The sequence below is a fragment of the Bombus affinis genome, chromosome 15, assembly GCF_024516045.1.
Source record: "Bombus affinis isolate iyBomAffi1 chromosome 15, iyBomAffi1.2, whole genome shotgun sequence".
NCBI lineage: Eukaryota > Metazoa > Arthropoda > Insecta > Hymenoptera > Apidae > Bombus > Bombus affinis.
The window spans coordinates 587,625-610,276 of NC_066358.1; the positions used below are offsets into that span (position 1 = coordinate 587,625).

Consider the following 22,652-nt stretch of genomic DNA (forward strand, 5'->3'; position numbering starts at 1 on the left):
TTGCAAAGTTGCAGGATATTTAAGGATTTTATATTTCTTATATCATAAAGACTTGAATATATTTGAGTAATTTTTAGTGCATTCTTATAACTACTCTCCTCGTGACTTTCAAGGTTTTCAAGTATCTCAAGTGGCAATTGTAATCAGTATCCTAAAATTGACACTCGATCTGATCGCCAAGTAAGCTACAAGTTAAAAATTCCCAAACATGAAATTATTTGCGAACTTGCTGAAACACGTTTTCAAAGGTTTATTGAGGTTCTAAATTTCTTACATCATCAGATTATTGACAAAATTTTAACCTAAAACTTTATTAAGCTCCGTGAAAAGTCTTATATGGTAAGCTGAAAGTATTCTTTTAAGTCCTACGTCCTTTCTAGGTATTTTTTCAATACCGAGTCATCGATATATTTTCAATAAAGATATTCATTCGTTCAATTTAATATCCATTCCGTTACACTTGTAAGGAATTTTTAAATTTTATATCCAGAATTAGATATCACATTTTAAAATTATAATTTTCTCGAAGGCATGTATGTTACATATATGTTACGTATGTGTATGTATATGATATGTATTTTTACTTTTATATATATGTCGGGGCGGCGTTAAGATTTGAGTTAGGGTTGAGGGCGTGAAACGAATCCCTATTGGCGCTAGGCGTGATCGTTATGCAATAGAGGAGATATTTACTAGTGCAAATATGACTATGATGGAATTGGACAAGTAATCGGATAATTAGGTACTCGAGAAGCTAATGACAATGATCCTAGGCTCACTAACGAATCCGCGGTCAAGGGGATGACGGACTCTACTTTTCCTCAGCGTCTAAGTTGTACTCAATGTTAATGCACGAGGCAATCACTACGTATCCGAGAGTTACTTGAATCGTCTTTTAGATCGTACCGGAGAGTGGTTCTCCATCACGGTAACGCTGTCGAGGAAAACTATGATGGGTGTGCCCAAGGGCACGAAATCATCGGATTCGTGGAGAAAAGCCTTCATTCGGAAAGTGAGGGAAATTGGCGTTACTGTTAATTGGTCAATTTCCATGTTGGTGGTTAGGGAAGGGTGCTAGCCGCCCTTAGGAGAAAGTTCGAGAAGAGGAAGCGTCGTTGGTGAGAAAAATAGATTTCTCCTATTTTCTCGTAGCTGGGACGAGGACTGTTTGTCGGTTTGAAGGACTTTAGTTAAACAGACCTTAAGATTTATAGCAGGTCCTCGGGCTAGCTGAACATGTACTGTGGAGACGCGTCGACATCTGGTAATCATCTTACTCAAAGAATAGAGTCTGCGTGTGGCGAGCCACGGGACAGAAATCGTTGAAATGCTTACCGTCGTGCCCCGTCCTAAGTATTTCTTTTAAGGAGAGCTATAGGGTTACTTCATGCCTTTGTTAGACAAAACGTTCATCCCTTGACCGCGACTACGTTCGGCGACTGGTTGTCGCCTCGAGCCCGAGCTCACTATCATAAATCTCAAATAAGTACAGTCGAATCGAATGACAACAGTTTCTTAATTCGGCTATGGTGAAATCTAAATTACAATACTAGGGGTCTTCCCAAAGTTCCGAAGGGAAGGTTCCAGTATTCTTTCATCTCCGACACGGCCATTCTGACTATCACACGTCCTCGTGTGTAACTAAAATATTGAGTTTCCTAACATTAGACTCGATACAATTGACATTATTCACAATTTAACTAGATGTTCGAATAAGGCAAGGGTCCAGTGTAGCAACAAATCCTGTTCGGGGGTTTGGCAGCAAAGAAATAAAAGATAATGAAAATTAGTAGCGTTATAGTTAGTACTCAAGGTGATAGTTGCATTCTGCAGGTTATTAGTCGGATCGTATCGGCATGATGGACCATTTTCGATTTCGCACTCCAAAGGATCTCGGTCTTCTAGATCGTGTGAGCACATAGAGCTTTGTTCCACGGTTTCACCGAGCTTTACCATATTGTTGCCCCGAGATGCATACGAACCACACCGCATGTTCTCACTGAGCCCTTATCATACTGTCGCCCCGAGATGCATGCGAACCACACCGCATGTTCTCACTGAGCCTTATCATACTGTCGCCCCGAGATGCATGCGAATCACATCGCATGTTCTCACTGAGCCTTATCATACTGTCGCCCCGAGATGCATACGAATCACATCGCATGTTCTCACTGAGCCTCATCACACTGTCGCCCCGAGATGCATGCGAGTCACATCGCATGTTCTCACTGAGCCTCATCACACTGTCGCCCCGAGATGCATACGAGTCACATCGCATGTTCTCACTGAGCCTCATCACACTGTCGCCCCGAGATGCATGCGAGTCACATCGCATGTTCTCACTGAGCCTCATCACACTGTCGCCCCGAGATGCATACGAGTCACATCGCATGTTCTCACTGAGCCTCATCACACTGTCGCCCCGAGATGCATACGAGTCACATCGCATGTTCTCACTGAGCCTCATCACACTATTACCACAAAAAGCGTTTGAACTACATCACACGTTCTCTCTGAGCTTTATCACATTATTTCCCCGAAACACGTGCGAACTCGCTCTGCCGGGTGTTACTGGCATAGTGCTACTGATCTTCCGAGGTCGAAGTGCTCATATCGTCATGGTCACTGTTATTGCCTTCACTACAGACATCCAACTCGGCAGGGGTGCAACCATCTGGCATTTTCCTTAACCTGTCGTGACTGTACTTGTACGGTCGCTTACCGTCTAATGTCCTTAAGATATACCTGTCCCCTTCCAAGACTTCTGCTATTACAAATGGACCTCTAAATTTTGGATCTAGTTTGGTTTGATTCCTTTCCTCATTCTTGCGTAATACGAAATCACCGAGATTAAACCTAACCGCTTAAGCTTTAGCTTTGTCAAATCCATCCTCATCATACCTAGCACTAGTTTCCATCCACTTTATTGCCTGTCGTCTTATATTGGAGATATCGATACTTTTGATGTTATCGGGTAACAACAGATCGTGAAGTCTTGCCGTTCTACCTATTAGTAGTTCTAATGAGCTCGAGTTTGTCACGCGGTTGGTGGTGCAATTCAAAGCCAACTGTATTTCCCCAATCGCGTCTTGCCACGGCCGCCCGGTCGTCTCTACTACCGTGAACATATTTTCCAATGTACCCATAACACGCTCTACCTGTCCACTGGCTCTACTACCACCGATCGCTATCAAGTGAACCTTAATTCGTTTGCTTTCGCAGAATTCTCGAAATTCTTTTACCCTTAAAACATCTTCCCCCGATCTGCTATTATCCGGCAGGGACTCCCGAATAAAATATAGCGGATTTAAGCGCTTTAATGGTGTTAAGGGAATCTATCTTACGAGTATGATGCAGGTATACGAATTTAGTGAAGACGTCGATCAAAACAATGACGTACTCCTTTGAATTGCTTTTACCACTCAACTTGCCTGTTATGTCCATGTGGACCGTATGCCAGGGTATGCTGGTCTTAGGTATAGGATGCAGTTCGGCTTGTATCTTACCTAAACTAGCTTTCGAAACATGACAAGCATGACAGTTCTCAATGAATCGGCGAACGTACTTCGCCATCCCTTCGAACCAGTAATACTCGTATAGTTTCTCCAGCGTTTTCTCCCAACCTAAGTGCATAACTGACTGGTACACATGGTTAATAACAGACTATCTAAAACATCTTGGGACTGTAGGTACACAGAGAATCCTGCCTTTTCTTTGTATCCTACGGTGCAGAGTACCGAACCGTAATTCGTATGTATTCGCGATGTCTTCCGCGAGTCCATCGTTTTGCAATCCCTTGACGATTTCCAAGGTTTGAGAATCACAACGTTGTCCCGCTAATAGCCAATCTTCCGAAATTTCGGCCAGTCAACTATTTTCTCTTTGATTTTGTCGAATTTAATAGGGTCAACGCCTGTGGGGTTTCGCGACAAGAAATTTGTGAGCCGTCCGTTTACTTTCCCGATACATAATGTCAAAAATAAAAGTCTGCAAGTAAGCCCATCGCCTATGGTCCCTGTCATTTAAATGTACTTTATTACTCGATGCTTTCAACGAGTTGCAATCCGTGACGACAAGAAATTCCCGTCCCTATAGATAGTGACAGAAATGTTTTATGGCGTTTACGATAGCTAATGTATTGTGTTCATAGGAGTGATATCTGGATTCCGCGGGGCTGGTTCTTTTACTGTAATACCCTATTACCTTGTTCTTACCTTCGGCTTGATGCGTCAAAATCACCCCGTAACTCTCCGAGCTAGCGTCAGTATGTAGTTCTATCGGGTAATTGGGGTTGAATATCGTTAGCACCGGCGCGTCGGTCAGGGCGGAAACTACCTGTTGTCTTATTTTCTCGTGTCTATCTGTCCAAGTTATATTTCTGTTATCTGAGATGAGCGCATACAGGGATTTCATCGTCTGTGAGAATTTAGGGATGAATTTTCGGAAGTACGGAGCTAACCCTATGAACTGCCTGAGTTGTGTAACGGTCGTTGGCACAGGTGAAGAACTTAAGGTGTGTATTTTACCCGGGTTAGGACGAACTTCTCCGTTATGAATTACATATCGCAAATGGAGCACCGATGTCTTTAGAAAAGAACGTTTCGCAAAATTAAAAGAGAATCCGGCTTTTACGAGGGTATCTAATACGGTGTTCAATCTTTCCAAAGCTCGATCTATCGAGTTGGCAATAATTAGGACGTCATTGAAATAAATAACAACATACGAATGAGCGAGGTCACCTAAGGCCTTGCGAATGACCCTCCGAAAGACGGACGGTGCAATTTTTCAGTCCAAACGGCATCGTTATCTACTCATATTGTCTGTCGGGGTAACGAACGCTGTAAACTTCGTTGGATTAGGATAAATAGAAATTTGGTGAAACCCGCTGGCCATGTCCCGGCTAATAAAATATCTCGCCTCTTGCGATCTCGCGACTTGATCCGCAATAAGGAGTAAAGGGTACCGATCCGCGACGATACTTTGATTTAGATCTCGGGGATCCACTCGTAATCTATCTGAGCCGTTTTTTTTTCTTCACGAGTTACGGCTCGCTAATGGCGAATTACTAGGCCTTATAATTTTTGCTTTAATTAGAACGCTTGTTTTCTCACGTACCGCTCTTCGCTCCTCCTCGCTAAGTCTATGAGGACTTCCTCCTACGGTGGTGTTAGGATCAGTTAATCGTATTTCTAACCGGCCTGCATTTACGCGAATACGTAGGAAACCCGTAACGAATGAATCTTTGAATTTGTCGAGAAGAGAAATTGATCGACTTTTATTATTACCATGTACATCAGCGTCAACTTCATTAACGACGATCTCGTTTGCAGTGGTTTCATTACAGACACCAATCATTTTTGTTTTACACATAGCGAGGCTATTTTGTGTAATGTTACGTCAAAAACCAGACTTAGAGTTCCGCAACTAATCGCGACATCATATTTCAAATAACTATCAGCAAGGACATGAGAAACTATCTTCGATGTAAAAATCATTAATACACACAATGAACAAATGGGAGGCGTATGTTTAATACAGGTATTCCCTACTCCTCGCATTACTAATATGTCAGTCATTCCTTTGCCAGAAAATCTCGAGGCCGCGGACACTTTAATTAGTGAACGCTCGGCTCCCGAATCGGAGTAAAATGGAAACGACTCACCCAGATGACTTGATCTATCCGTTGGTGCTTCCAGTACGTAGAAGTCGACTCGCCACTCGTTATTGAAATTATAGTTTCCTTCCATAATCAGGTTGGCAGCTGCGCCCCATGCAGCGGAGTCGGAGCACGCGATTTTAAGGGTTAAAACGTGGTAGCGATAATTGTTAGGTCTCACACTCGATTTGCACTAGCGACTGAATTGCGCACGACTTGCGACTTGAGCACGATGATCGTAAGTTCTAGCACTGTTATAATCGGCACTGATCCCACTTCTGATGTCGGGGCGGCGTTAAGATTTGAGTTAGGGTTGAGGGCGTGAAACGAATCCCTATTGGCGCTAGGCGTGATCGTTATGCAATAGAGGAGATATTTACTAGTGCAAATATGACTATGATGGAATTGGACAAGTAATCGGATAATTAGGTACTCGAGAAGCTAATGACAATGATCCTAGGCTCACTAACGAATCCGCGGTCAAGGGGATGACGGACTCTACTTTTCCTCAGCGTCTAAGTTGTACTCAATGTTAATGCACGAGGCAATCACTACGTATCCGAGAGTTACTTGAATCGTCTTTTAGATCGTACCGGAGAGTGGTTCTCCATCACGGTAACGCTGTCGAGGAAAACTATGATGGGTGTGCCCAAGGGCACGAAATCATCGGATTCGTGGAGAAAAGCCTTCATTCGGAAAGTGAGGGAAATTGGCGTTACTGTTAATTGGTCAATTTCCATGTTGGTGGTTAGGGAAGGGTGCTAGCCGCCCTTAGGAGAAAGTTCGAGAAGAGGAAGCGTCGTTGGTGAGAAAAATAGATTTCTCCTATTTTCTCGTAGCTGGGACGAGGACTGTTTGTCGGTTTGAAGGACTTTAGTTAAACAGACCTTAAGATTTATAGCAGGTCCTCGGGCTAGCTGAACATGTACTGTGGAGACGCGTCGACATCTGGTAATCATCTTACTCAAAGAATAGAGTCTGCGTGTGGCGAGCCACGGGACAGAAATCGTTGAAATGCTTACCGTCGTGCCCCGTCCTAAGTATTTCTTTTAAGGAGAGCTATAGGGTTACTTCATGCCTTTGTTAGACAAAACGTTCATCCCTTGACCGCGACTACGTTCGGCGACTGGTTGTCGCCTCGAGCCCGAGCTCACTATCATAAATCTCAAATAAGTACAGTCGAATCGAATGACAACAGTTTCTTAATTCGGCTATGGTGAAATCTAAATTACAATACTAGGGGTCTTCCCAAAGTTCCGAAGGGAAGGTTCCAGTATTCTTTCATCTCCGACATATACGTATACTGAACATAATAGTATTAAGTATTTATGTACATTCAAGATTTCAAAATTCTACAAATGCCAATATGAAGAATTAAATTTTTTTTACGTTTTATATCCTTTTGATTCTATGGATGAAACATTTCACATTTGAATAAGATATTTCGTGTATGGGATAGTTTTAAGTTAGACTTAGATAAGATTTTTCGACACATACAGTCAGGGTTAGAATAAGTGAACATGTAGTCGAAGTAGGTATTAACAAAGTTTAGTCGATCTAGTACTAGTATTATATACTTAAATTTTATTTTCTGTACAGAATGTCCCTACCTTCTCCGCAAAACGATGTCAGTATATTGTACGAGTAAAAATAAGAGAAAAGTTTTATAAACATAGGTTCAAGAACATGAAATAACAACGGACTGGTTTTCGTTTAATTCAGTATAAAAACAGATGGGCGATATTTATTTACTTCAGTTTCTTTAAACTTTTGTCTAGCACCATTTCTTTTAATTTAACGCTCTTCAGAAGCAAAAGTCCACTGGCGTGATATTTTTTTTTTTTTTTTAATGTGGAGGAAATTCACACGGACACCAGGCTGCTTCTGGCGGGAAGCGGCGTGGTAGTGCCGGACTCCAACCAACTAACACCTCCTCGATGATCGTCCCGGCTGCGATCGAGAGAGGCCCGGGAATGGTATGCGGTCACGTCACACCGCGCCTCGTCGCCGGAACCGCCGTGCAAGGCAGTCTGGTTCCCCTACCGGACTGCTTGGCGGTCCCGAGGCGCTGATCTATCAGCGTCTAAGTTTGACCCCCACCGGGGAGCGCAGTGGCCCTAGCGCGCCTCTTCGAAGCGCGTCCGCGGCCTCTGCCGCGCCCCCGCTGGCCGATCCTCTCGGGGTGAAAGTTCCGCACCCTCACCCTCTCCGTTGCTTCCTTCCGAAGCATAACCTGCACACAGAAGGAGGTCACGGCCCTCCTCCCTCTCACGCTCATCAACAATGCCTCGAGGATCGCCGACTACGAGATGTCCTATCCGATTTCCACGATGAGGTCGCGGCGCGACCGCGCCCACGTCGGACAGTGCTCCAGCGTGTGCTGCGGTGAATCCATGTTCGCATCACAGTGGTGGCAACGCGCGGTCGCCTCTTTCCCGATTCGGTGTAGGTATTCACCAAAGCACCCGTACCCGGTCAGCACTTGAGTCACCCTGTAAGTCAGGGGGACCCGGCTCCCTCCAACCAAACGTCCCAGTTTGGAAGGACGGCCTCGAGGACCCTTAACCCCGGCGCGCCTGCTTTCATGTCGAGGCTGGCGCGCCATCTGTCGAGCAGGGTTCGTCGAGCCCGACCCTTAACGTCGGCGGGCCGACCCCCGTCCGACAGATCCCGAGTGTGGAGGTAAATCTCGCGACACCTTAGGGCCTGCAATTCGAACGGGGAAAACCCGGCGAGCATCGTCGCTGCTATCGTCGAAATGGTGCGGAAGCCCCTCACTACCCTGATGGCCACCGTCCTGTGCAGCCTTCTGACTTTCAGGAGACTGCGGTGGCTAGCCATCAGGTCCTCCGTCCAGATCGGAGCTCCGTAGAGGAGCCTCGATCGTACCACGCCGGCGTACGGCCGGCGCACTCAGACGCCGGGCCCGCCCAGCCGAGGCAGCAAACGTCCTAATGCGTTCGCCGTCGCCTCGACAGACGGTGCCAGGCGCTCGAAGTGAGCGCCGAAGGTCTAGTGACTGTCGAGGGTCAGGCCCAGATATTTCATGCTGGTTCCGACCCCAATCTCAGCCCCCTCCAACTTCAGGCGGTAGCCCGCTGAAGGCGTCCCGTGATCGGCCCTGCGGCAGAACCACATTGCCTTGGACTTCTCAGGGGACACCCTCAGCCTCAATACCTTGATCGCGCCGATTACACAGACCACCGCCAGCTCCGTCAAATGGACGGTTCCGCTCCATGCCGCGCCCCAGACCAGCACCAACGTGTCATCGGCGTAGCACGCCAGCGCCGATGCCTCCGGGGGCATGCCGCCCGAAGCACCGCATCGTACGCGATGTTCCACAGCAGCGGACCCAGCACGGAACCCTGCGGGACCTCGCGGTACACCGCCCTCTTAGTCATCCCCCCGCCACGGACAGTGTAGACGATGCTCCGGTCCCAGAGGAATGCTCGGACCATACCCCGCAGGTACGCGGGTACCCGATGAAAGTCGAGGGCCCGACATATTCTGTCCCGGGGGATGCTGTTGAAGGCATTGACCACGTCCAGCGACACAGCCAACGCCACGCAACCGCGCCGCTCGGCCCCAGAGAGCGGACACGGGCTACAGCGTTGGTCGTAGACCGTTTCCTCCGGAAGCTAAACTGGCTGTCGTGCAGTCCGGGATCACTCCGGGACAAATGCGACTCGAGGTCGGCCGCCACCACACTCTCTCCAGTAGCTTGCCAGCCTTGTCCACACTGGCCGACTGACGCGATATCTGGCGATCTTAAGCTGCCTCAGACTCAACCTCGTACAGCAAACCCACCGAGAAAATCCAATCTTAATAAATACGACATTAGCACTAGATCGACTACACTCTGTTAATATCTGCTTCGATTACCTGTTCACTTATTTTTGTGTCTGGCTGTATGTCTCAGTATGCCAGAAAATTTTATCCAAGCCTAACTTAAAACTAACTGTTACGTCGCGTGAAGAGGTCCGCGCGACGTCTTCTATTGTCTAACCGTAAAGGCCCAAGCGTCGTTAGAGAAACCCTCAATAAACCTAAGGCCCACCATAAACCGAGTCTCATTAGGTTGCAGGGACCTTGAATCCTGCAAGTATTTTGGGTTTATCTATGGTACTTAAACAAGTCATTAGGTTTATTGAGAGTGCTTAAAGACTACGGAGAAAGCTTGTATTTATAACGGAAAAAACTGGTGATAGGGAAAACCAGGCATTTATAGAATAGAAATGTCTGGATTTTCCCACGAGTCATGCCGATGGGATGTTTACATCTCCCATCTTCAAGCGTTAACGTCTTAACCAATGGGTAGCGCGGATCCTTGTTCTCACCTTTCCTAACTAAAAATGTAAGCAACGAATCCGCGTTCTTCGTTCAAAGGGCACACCCATACCGAGCTTTCCTCCGTAATCACATCAGAACGAACTTCAGAGTATTTCTTCGGCTCTCACGGTGCCTAGAGTTCCTGCATTTCCTATAACTCTCACCATTCCTATATCTCTCAGTGTATTTTCGAGCTATCGCGGGGAGACGCGGTCGTTAGAATACGCGTCAACGGGAGTCGTAAATTCCCGTTACGATTAGAATGATCGACACCACGAATAGTTCGATCCCCGTATTTCGATTAAGATAATAGGGGTGATTCAGGTATGATAACACTGTGGCTCACAGAGTTAAAATATATATTTCCAACACTTAGTATACACGATTGAGTAGATATAAACACTTAATAGAGTAGCACGGTATGAGACTTAATGTTAGAAGTTCGGCGTTAGATCTTTGACTAACTGGGCGCTCTAGCGTTGAGACGGAAGAAAGTTCAATGTGGGTGTGCCCTTTTGCATGACGAACGCGGATTCGTTGTTTACACGTTTCGTTAAGAAAGTGAGGGTAATAATCCGCGATGTCGATTGGTTTTGCCCTACGCGGATGCTTGAAGGGATGGGGAGAAGGTCTCCTACCATCGTGGTTGATAGATGACCTTGTTCATGGGAAAACCTGATTGTTTTCTTGGCTAGCTATTCGCTTTCTCCGTAATTCTTAGAAGCACGTAATAAACCCAAGGACCTTTCTAAAAAACCGGCTGAAAACACTTCTGGAATTAGAAAGTCTTTTTTGGCAAACAGATGTGCTTAGACCATGTGTGCGAACAATGCAGCTAGAATTGCAACTTTATGGTGGGTCCTTGGGCCTATGGAGTGTTCGAAGGACGACACGTAGACCGTTGATTGGCAAGCCGCGTGGGATGGCGTGCAGATGTGTTGCGCGGCAGAGTTTCCTACCACTCCTAACACTCAGAGTTTCCTACCACTCTCAAAGTGTCTACACGGTCTAAAGCTCCTATCATTCTCTCATCTAAGAATAATCCTTCTCTTCATTATCTGTATCTTAATCAACGGCGTTACTAATTTGTGTGATTGTATAAAGTGTTGGAAATATACATACTTTAACTCTATGAACCACAGTGTTATACTAACTGAATCACCCCTATTATCCTAACCGAAATCAGGGGATCGAACTATTCGTGGTGTCGATTATTGCAATCGTAACGGGAATTTACGACTCCCGTTGACGCGTATTCTAACGACCGCGTCTCCCCGCGATAGCTCGAAAATACACTAACTTTAAGGCTGCTTCAGACGTAGCTGTGTACGGCGGTAATGCCAGGAAAATACCACCTTTAGATGTCACAAAAATTGATCCCCTTTGATCTATCTGTTATTGGAGATAGTATTTATTTAACCATTGTCTTTATTTAGAATTTTCATTAAAATGTTTTAGTAAAGCATTTTTGAGCTAGAGTATATTTATATGACACGTCTCTCTGATTTTTCCTGGTATTGCCTGTATATTCTTATAGTACCTAGATTATTTAGTAAACAATTGAAATTAATATTTAAATTTTTGTGTAAACAAGACGCATTTAACAAAACTTCGTTAACACCTATCACCACTATCTGTCCATTTATTTTTGCCCCCATTGTATAAATAAATCTTTTCTCTAGCACAATTCTAAAACATTTAAAGGTATAAAGATAAAATGATCACAATTATACATACTTCATGTTTCTCAGAGGCTTTGGAATATTCTCTAATGTTTAAATTAGATGTTTTTGGTATTTATTAATATATAATTACAACTAGAATTTCTATAAATTTCTAGATATTTCTATAAATATTAATATAAGGAAAAATATAAAGGACTGTAGTACAAAAAAGTTAATATTTGATACACTATTGCGATCGATTTTTTCTTATACAAGAAACAGTTGTATTTAAGGAGGATTAAATCAAATCTTTCTTATTTTTTATTCACGTGAAATGACATTCAGTCGTAAATATCAAAATGAAAAACAAATGCCAAAGAGTCGTCTAAATAACATCATATCATGAGGTAGAAGATAAGGTAGGATTATGTCAGTCAGTAGAATATTTGAGTCAAGATAAAATATTCGCTTTTTAATTTGCCAAATTCGGTTATTTGACTCGTTGTTAATGTCATGATAAATAGTGAAATTATATTTGTACATAGCCAAACGACCATTTCCTATCAGTATATACATCAAAAATTAAGAAGTTTGTTCGACGAATGTTAATATTCTCACAATCAGTTGTAATTCTCATAATTACAGTAGTGTAATTTAGTGGCGTATGTACATATATTATTTTATTTGATAGTTACTTTATTTTTTATTTTATTAGTTGTTATAAAATACCTCCTCACTGACACAGGTAACTCTATCGTAGGGTCAAAAACTAATAGTGTCTCATAATACGCAACAAGTTTATTATACTGCGCAAAGTTCGAGGTTGAATTTTAAGATGTTGTGGATTAACTGAATCAAATAATTCAATGTGTAATTTGTGGGTGAGATAAAAACTCATCTGCGTTGAATCCATTTTCACTAAACATTCCACCAGTTCTATCGAATATTGATAGTTCTACGAATATGAAAAGGAAGTAGCGTAAATAGTAAAGCGAACAAGGAAAGCAAGGTAGAGTGCATTTCGGTAGCAACAGCGACGCCGTGGGGGGTTGGAAATCGGAAAGCTGGGGGTAGAAAGCGACTTCGGGCCGTAGTGTCTCCGCGGACAGCAGCTACATCGCCACGCAGCTTGTCAAGCTTTCCATCGTAACTTCCCTGCGCATCGTTCTCTCGATAAACTTCGGTCGATTTTCCCGCGCAACCCCTTCAATTCGAGTTCATTATTCGCACGTGGTCAAGTCAGCCAAAACACCGTCTATCGTTCCAGTGAAATAAACGACGATTCAAGGGTCATCTGATTTTGTTTTGGCTCCTACAAAGATTCCGCAAGTAATCAACCGCCTTGAACAAATTACTGAACGCATTCGTGAAAAGATCGAAATATGATAAATCGTAAAAGTGGTTCGAATAAACGATAAAACGCAGGACTATAGAGATTTATGAATTGATTAAGGTTGAAACGTGATATAGTGACATTTGAAACATTGGGATTAGAAACTAGAAAAAGACGGCCGTATTGCAGGAAGAGAGAAGGGGAGAGAGAGAAAGAGAGAGTGTGATGGGTTTCGACGTTTGAACACTGTATGTCAATTGTGCGTTAAAATTACTTCTTCTTTTTTTGTTTTATTGCTTTTCTTCATAAAGTACAATCGAAGGTTTTTATTTTTGGGAGTGCAAGCACAAAATATTTTGACCATTGAAGCTGACGCTAGATAGAATCGAACGAATCCCCAACAAAACAATGATGAAAGTCCGGGGTTGCATCGATTCGACGTCTCGATAGCTTTCGAGCATTTTGCACCGTGGAACGGGAACTGGAATTCGCATGTCGATCTCGCCCGTCAGATAACCCAGAAAAACGTCTGTTCTTTTTTTGTGACAACGTTATCGTCCATTCAGGTAAGTCCCCTGTCACTTATTATTCCACGTTAAAAGTGTATCATGAATGACGCTTCACCACGTGGTATTGATCTGTCGAGGTAATTTTCAGAAGTCGTTTCATTGTAAATCGTTGAGTTAAATAGTTGGAATTGGAGAAATTTTTTGGCGGAAGTAATGGTAATTATGTTTCTTTAGTGGATAACTTAACAAATAAGAATTTTAGCTTAGTTCCTGGGTGATAACGTGAAACCAATTTTTATGTTTCAATATTCTTATGCGATTTTTCCTATTCGTTTCTTCAATTTTTTTAAATATATATATTAATATATATTTGTGTATGTACACATATATTCTATGTTTCCGTACGCAAACATTCTGTATATGTGTTCCTATATACTGTATAACATATTGCAAATTACAATTTATAATTTTTATAGAATTAAACAGGTATCGAAAGAAATTTGTAAGAATGGAAATCTATGGATCTAAAATATGTAACATAATTAGATAAAGAAAGGAAAGGATTGTATAGGTAAATGGGTATAGTAATAATAAAATTAACAGAATTATAACAAGAAATAATATATTATAATTATCAAAATATATAGACATACAACATCTTTTCATTTCATAGTTTTACTGTGAGGAATTTTGAATAAAATTCACTTCTTTTAACAATGTTTAATTATATCGGGTTCATCAAGAGTGGATAATTAAGCTCACCTTTTTGTGATTGATCGGTTAAAAGGTAATCCACTAGAAAATTCACTATTTTTGAAAATCAATAAAGTGTGTGTTTACTTAAATAATTTTAAACGTTCATTTCAGCATATCGCAAATATAATTTTTTCTTCTTTATAGTAAAAAGGAAGTTTTCATTATAATTATATGTCTTTATGTAATTATCGTTTGTTTATTTTTCGGAAGTTTCTTTTCCAATATATATATCTCACTCATAAAATTATCTTTGTAAAACAGATCCTAACAATCAAGCAAAAAATATTTTTTCTTAGATCTCATATCTTCGTTAGTTTTTAGTATTCTCATTTGACTATCCATTAATATTGAAAAACATCCGAAATTACTAGCAACCTTCGTAACCTAGATTTGTTCTTAACTTATGTTAAAATAAGAAGAAGAACAAGCGCCAATATTATTCAATTTTTATTTAAACAAAATTATTATTCATACAAGAGTTGACATTTATGACTCAAAAAGATATCGATTGCTTAAAGTTTATCTCAATATTGCCAATATTTTTAATATATCCTTGAAGAATAATGATGAACTGTATAAAAAATGTGCACAAAGCAGTAACATATAATATATAATGAAGTACATATAATATTTACACTAGTGAAGCATAACAAAAGGTGAAAAATATATGACATTTATGATAGTAAATTGTAATAAAAATTTGTAATATTTAAGATATTATTTAGTATCTAGTAAGATACTACTGAAAATAATAAAGAACCTATAATATTTATGATAAGAATATGTAATAATGGTTGGATAATCTATGATACTTACGATAAACTGTAGAGAAAAGGATACGTGAAATTTATATCATTTATAATACAACATTAAAAAGTAGTAAAATATAGTAAAAACGATATTAAAATATTGTAGAATTAAAATATGTAGTATTTAAGATATTAAAATAGATAGTACTAGGACATTTATAATACTATACTGATGTAAAGTATGGGTAATCTATTTATCATGAAGTATCAAAAAGTACCTAAATGTTCTCCCATATCCGGTGGTGCGGTTATCCAATGCTTTTAATCATCAAACTGCAATATCAAATTATTCTCCTGTTTTTCCATTGAGATACTTCGTCCAGAAGATCTTGATTACCGTCACGCTGCAAAGATTATGCTTAGCGATTAAAAGCTGGCTGCCTTGGATATCCAATGTACTGTTACAAGAGATCCCGAGGTTTGGGGAGAACACCAGGAAGCAGTAATGCTCGGCTCGCTTTGAGCCGCTTTTCACCCTCGAAACACGCTGTCGCGATGTCCCATGCCCTGTTACGCTTAAAAGCACACTTTCCTGAGCTCGCTGCTGTCCCTGAGGTCACCGCTCCGTATAATTAATTTCCCATTCAATGTCGGATTACATTGGCTGTAGCTAGAAAGCGTATCAAAATCCAATAGAGTCGGATACCATGGGAAGACAAGCTGCGGCATTATCGCTGCGTCAAAGTCGACACATTTCCTCGAATTTTCCGTCGAAAGCGGAAGATTTGATCGTTTCTACTGAACGAAATCGAACGAAACGTTCCAACGTTCCCACCAACGCGAATTTATCGTTTTCGGTTTAATTGAAAAACTCCCTCCTTCCGCCCTGCTTCACCCCTACTGCGAACAGAATCGAAATTTTCTGTTGGCTTCGGTTCATTCGCTTTTTCGTTAATCCAAGGAAAATGAGGGTTGATATTATGGAACATGGAAGACGTACGAGTAGACTTTGCGTGTTCTGTTTAAGATGTATATATATATATGTCGGAGATGAAAGGACACCGAAGCCTTCCCTTTGGAACCTTGGAAAAATCCCTTAACATTATAATCTAGATTCTATCATAGCCGTAATTAAACAAATTGTCATCACTCAATTCAATCGTATTTGTTCGAGATTTGTGATAGTGAGCTTGGGCTCGAGGCGACAACTAGGCAAAAACTATATGGGGTGTGTCTAAGGACACGAGATCCTCGGATTCGTCAAGGAAAGCCTTCGTTCGGAAGGTGAGGGAAATTGGCGTTGCTGCTAATTGGTCAATCTCCATATCAATAGTTAGAATAAGATGCTAACAGCCCTTGAGGGAAAGTTGCTAGCGGGAAGCGTCGTTCGTGGAAAGATAGATTTCTCTTATATAGATCTCTCTTGGAACAAAGACTATTTGTCTATTTGAAGGACTTTATATAACTGAAACTTAAGATTTATAACGGGTCCTCGGCCAGCTAAACATATTGTGAAGATGCGTTGACATCTGGCAATCATCTTACCCGAAGGACAAAGACTGCGTGTGGCGAGCCACGGGACAGAAATCGTTGAAATGTTTACTGTCGTGCACCGTCTCAAGTATTTCTTTTAAGGAGAGCTATAGAGTTACTCCATGCCTTTGTTAGACAAAACGTTCATCCCTTGATCGCGGCTACGTTCGGAGACCGGTTGTCGCCTCGAGCCCGAGTTCACTATCATAAATCTCAAATAGATACAGTCAGATCGAATGACAACAATTTCTTAATACGGCTATGGTGGAATCTAGATTACAGTATTAAAGGATTTTCCCAAAGTTCCAAAGGGAAGGTTCCGATGTTCTTTCATCTCCGACATATATATATATATATATTGGTTGAGGGAGAGAGAGAGATTTAATGTTACCGATAGTTTTTTCTGGTATTTTAAGGGGAAGCCTGCATGCAGAATTGTAAATGATTGATCTAAAATCTAATTTGGATTTAATAAGTAGTAGACTTAGTAAGTTGGATGCGTTCGTAAATGTTTCCTAAGTGATTGTATGTCTTATTTAAAATGCGTTCCTTTCTTAAATTTGTTACATGCGTCTTCCACGTTACTCTGCATCAAGTGAATATATTTAATTAAAATAATTTCCATATAAATGAATGCATTTTCCTAACGACTAATTAGTTTTAGTATTTCAAATTGATAAAAACTATCGGTTTTAAAATGTGAAAATTCTTGTAATAGAACAATTCAATAATTTCTATATTAAAAGAATTGTCCAGATGGGATAGATGATGTCCTTAACCTTCTCCAAATTACATTTTCAGAAACTTTTATAATATTTATTTAAAATTCATGGAAGGAAATCACGCAAATATTTTGATTATTCATGACGACTGATAATGAGATCTTGAGTATTAGTATATATTTATTATATTTATTTATCGTTTCTGTAAGTGATAGTTTCAATTTATATGGATTGGAATTTTTCAATTTTAATATACTACATTATAATACTTAATTATAATATCTTCATCAATTATAATATAATACATTAATAATCATCAAATATAATGCACTATAGCACTCTTTTCTAAAATTTTATGTTATAATGAAAATTATAATGAAAATATGAAAATTATTAAGTTTTTAATACAGCTTCTTTTATCTTACAATGTTATCTAGTTATTTACGTAAACCAAGATATTTTACGTAGTTCACCTTATTATAATTATTCTAAAAAATTCAGTAATGTTAGATTGCGACCGTAGTCAATGTGTTAATATCATTTAATTATATAATACTGAAACATTTATAAGGCGATTATAAAGCGACTATAAAGTTACTATAATGTGACTATAAAGTGACATAAGTGACAAAATATTTGACAATAAAAGTGTATTAATAATTACTAGACTAGTATAGATTTATAGACTAGAGATACTTCGCAAATATTTGTAAAACGTTTTCTCATATTACGATTTAAATCTAAAATCATAAACTAATTACTTGTAAATTCTCTAATTTTGACTGTTAAAATATTGAATAAGAATATTATGTATAACATCTCAAATATTAGTAAAGCTAAGTTAATGTAGTTTATATATCAATTCGCAATAATCACAGATTCGATTAATAGAGCTTCATCATATGCAGAAATTGTTTTCGCAAAAAATGAAAGTAAATTTCAATGAAGTTTGATTGAAGCAAGTTCTCGATAAAATCGAAGCTGACTTTACTATTTCTCCGTCTATAATATGTACAACGTTTGGTTATCGGAATGCTTGACCTTGCTAGCCCTGCATAACTTCAGGCTGTGGTATTGTTCGGAAGTATCTTCAAAGGTCTCGTAAGTAGATTGGTGCTCAAAACCATGTCATTGTGGTGGTAACGCAATAGACGTTATTGGGACATCGTCCAACGAAGTAAAACTTACTTAACAGAGTGGATATTTTCGAGGCGTGACGAATTGATAAATTGTTCGATTAACAAATTTTCAATTTCATTTGAATTCAATTCGTTTTGTTTTTCGAAGATACTGGGATATATTTGTTGCAAACCTTTTTATTTGGAAATAATGCTTTTTAAGGAATTCTTAAGATTCTTCTGCAATAGGTAGAATTTATTTGAATTTTACTTGTTTTCGTGATGATCATGAAATATATTTGCCTCAAATTTCTTCTGTTTGATAATAACATTATAAAGTGACATAATTTTACAATAGTTTTCGATTTTATCGGAATTCAATTTTTTATCATGTGGATCGTAAAATATATTTGCAGCAAATTTTTGTACTTGACAATAATTTTCCAAAGAGATACTAGTTTGTGAAATATATCGAATTTAATTTACTCATTTATTTTTATAACAATCAAAAAATGTATTCTTTTTTTGCAAATTTCTTTATTCCAGTTCTGTTCTTTAATAAATTGTTTCAATTTTTTTATGATTTATGGTTTGATTTTAGTATTAACGACATCTTATGTTATATAAAGTGACAATATCGAATTTTCATGAATTATCTTTATTGCGATATCATTTATACAATAATTTAATTGTAATTTCATTAACAAATAAAAAAGATTTTGTTTTGTCCATTATACTTTCGTTCAACACCAGCAAATTCAGAATAATCATCCTGTTGCAATTTTTGAAATAACAGATATATTTGAAATTTTGGAAAACATTTTCATTTTCGAAAAAGAAAATCACGTAAAAATTATATTTCTTTATATCAGGAAGTTTCTCTCGCATAATTTTTTTAATTTAAAAATATATTTCAGTAGAATAATCAATAATTCAGTGGACGTATTCCTGTAGGACGTATCTAGAGAGAAAGAAAATCATATTTTAATAAATATAACAATATTATGTTAGAAAGCAAAAATAACTGTATGCATGTGAAATATTATCTTTTAAAATAATTTTATGGAATATATCAAATTCAGTTGACCACATATATTTCTTTGAAAAATGAAATGATGTTTGAGATGAAATTTATGGCGCGCTTTGAGAGGTGAGCTTTAAAAAATTTAAACTCTATTAAAACTTAAACGTATAGTCGAAGGAGTTTTTCATTGAACAAAGTGCAATTACATTAAATATTATACACGTATATATAATGTAGCTCTATGCAAGGAAAATTAATTTTTAATGTTAAATCATTTTATTTCCTATACTCACACTTACATATGTATACTCTGTTTGTACATATGTGTCACATTTGTATATGTGTGTATACGTATATGTATGTATATGTTACATATGTATATACCTTAATTCAATAATTGTTATCCTATTTTAAAATATTATACTGTAAATTATTTGAATTTATTTCAATTTCCTAAATTTCACTTCTTAAAGAATATGTTACACAATTAAGTAGTTAACACTTAGAACAAAACATGATTGTTTAATTAAAAGATAGTTATATAATTTCTAAAGCATATAAACTTTTTCCTTTTTGCAAGTCACATAAGATATTACATTTATGAAATTTCGTGTGTAGGTTAAATACAAGCTATATCTTTGTTTCAATTCATTAATCAAAAAATTGATTTTGTGAACTGATTTATAACTTTATTTTTTATTTTATAAATCTCCTTTTTTATAAATTGGATTTTTCTACTTTTGTGCTTATAGATAGAATTAAATAGGAAAACAAATAATATCGAACAAGCTCCTTTCTCTCGAGAATTAATGTCAAGAAAGAAATGTACTACACTAAATTAGTTCTTATATAATATGCAAATTATTTATTTTTCTTTAAATATTTTGGAATGTGTTCCACGAAAAACATATAGTGACATAAACTCAGCATAACAAATGTTTACGAACATATTACGTGTATTATACAAAACTTTTGGAAATCGTATTAGTAATAAGATATTACTATAACTATCATGATTACATGTAGTGGTAGAATCGGAAAAAGAAGTTACAAGACGTTTACTACAAAAATATAGCTAATAAAAAACCGTATACCACGAGTTGCTTTAAACATATCATGAGTACTAAAGCTGCCCCCATTAAATATTAAGGCTTACTAATAGGTTTACTAACCAATAATTTACAGTTCAAATAATTTAGTGATCTTCCTGGATGTTTCGCATTGTGTTTGCAATAAATGTCTTGTAACTTTCATGTATATTTTGTATTTGTTTTAAACTTTACTATCTTATTGTATATATGTTAAACTATTTTATATTATGATTTTCAATTAAGCATTTATGGTCTTTTTCCTACATGGCATTTTATTCTTATTTTTACTTATAGAACACACTGAAAAAGCTCTACACTAAATTATGGGCCATCTTGTATATTGATTATTAGTTAACTGTTAATTCATAGGTATATTTTAATAATCGATGTATAAAACAACTAAAGTGTCTACATATAAAGCCTAGAAAAAGTATTATCATGCACTATCATTTTCCAATGAAGCGTTTTTTTATTAGTTTCTATGCATTTTATTTCCGTGGTACCAAATTTTTGTAATCACATGAGAGTAAATACGTATTATATGATACAAAATTGAACTATGATACTTGAACCTAATTAATTAGCAATTAAATGCTATGCTAAATACAATGATGTGTCAATACTCTTTATAACCACTGTACCTATAAGCCACGATGCATTTATCATAGCCCAGTAGATTCTTTTCCTCAAAAAAGCTTCTCAATTACTCTAAGAAAGACATAATAGCATTTTCCAGCATTTTCTAACAGGCTAAGTAGATTATCCTTTTGTAGCTACAAATACATTCTTTTCATTCAAAAATTGTACGCATCTATAAATCTATCGTTTTCGCGGATTTTTCAATATTCGAGAGCCATGGGTGGCGCAAATCCTAAATCAGAACGAATAAGATCCGAGGATAGCAAAAATATCCCCGGCATGGTCGGCCTCGAAACTTCGCCGGCAATAAACCACGCTAGGGAATACGATTCATGGCGTTGTTATCATTGATCTGGCCGAAATTCGCTACAACGTCGAGTTACCACGATCCGTAGAATTTTCAGCGACAGGATCAAGGAATGGGTTCCTCGAGCAGCTGGCTTTGGATTTGCATACGTTCTCGCGAATACGCCGGAAACACCAAATTATACAAGTTATTGCGATCTTCCAAGGAATATGCTTCGTTCGTACACCGGTATTGTATCATGGCTCGAGGAAATTGATACACGTTTCTGCTGATTCGAGTCGTTGCTTCTCAATATAAAAAGAAAGCGGGCGAATGAGGAAAATTCCTGAATGGAAATGAGGATATAGGAAGCTGCACGTCTAACCAAATTTTATTTGAAATAAAAATGAAAAACAATAATTTGCAATAATAAATCGTTTGAACCATTTTGTGACTTTTATCTTACAAGTAACACAGGTTCTTTCGTGTTAAGATTAAACAAATAATTTTCAAATAATTTTCCATTTCAATCGCTAATGTTAATTCTTTAAATTAAAATGACAAATAATTTGAATTTTAATATTAATTCGAAATTTAGATGTATTTTGCACACGCTCGAGGCATAATTTAGTCAAATTATTTCACAATCCAACAGTTAATCAGATTTATTTTAATTTCAATTGTCATTAAATAATGTCAGAACTTATATATATATGGAGGAGACTATAAAGAAATTAATGTTTATATAATAGAATTAAAAACCACTTAAGACGTTATTTTAACAAATATTTATTCAGACACAAAATAACAAATTATTTCATTTGATAGATAAATAATGAAATAATTCGAAAAAAGATCATTTGATCTTGGAGACCATGCAAACAGTCATATTTCTGCTTCTTTTCTTGTTTGTATAAATCCTGCATCTATGTATTTTTGCTTCATGTCGCTTATTAATAATATAAATAGGATTGAGCTTAGTGAACTTATCTCCTCCTGAACTTATGTAATTTCTATGTCATTCGGGTAGTTATTTTCTTGTATTCTTACTCTGAATTTTGCATCTATATATAAGGTAGCTTTCGTATTGTTCTTATAAACTATGCACTTATTCATCCTTCGTACATTTTTTTCTATAAAACTATGTGGTTGACTTTTACAAATACCTTCCTAAGATCAACAAAGCTGGTACATAATTCTGCTTTCTTTTTCATTAGTCCAATCTTTATTTCTGCATAAAGTG

General features: G+C 38.2%; 1 protein-coding gene across 1 annotated transcript in view; it reads left to right on the forward strand.

Moving 5' to 3' along the window:
- The first annotated feature begins 12,745 nt into the window (after window positions 1-12,745).
- LOC126925022 (octopamine receptor beta-2R-like) overlaps window positions 12,746-22,652 on the forward strand; it is a 543,796-nt gene continuing 533,889 nt past the window's right edge. Inside the window, exon 1 of the mRNA XM_050740130.1 lies at window positions 12,746-13,548. The gene's annotated coding sequence lies outside the window, so the exon portion shown is untranslated. The remainder of the gene's footprint in view (window positions 13,549-22,652) is intronic.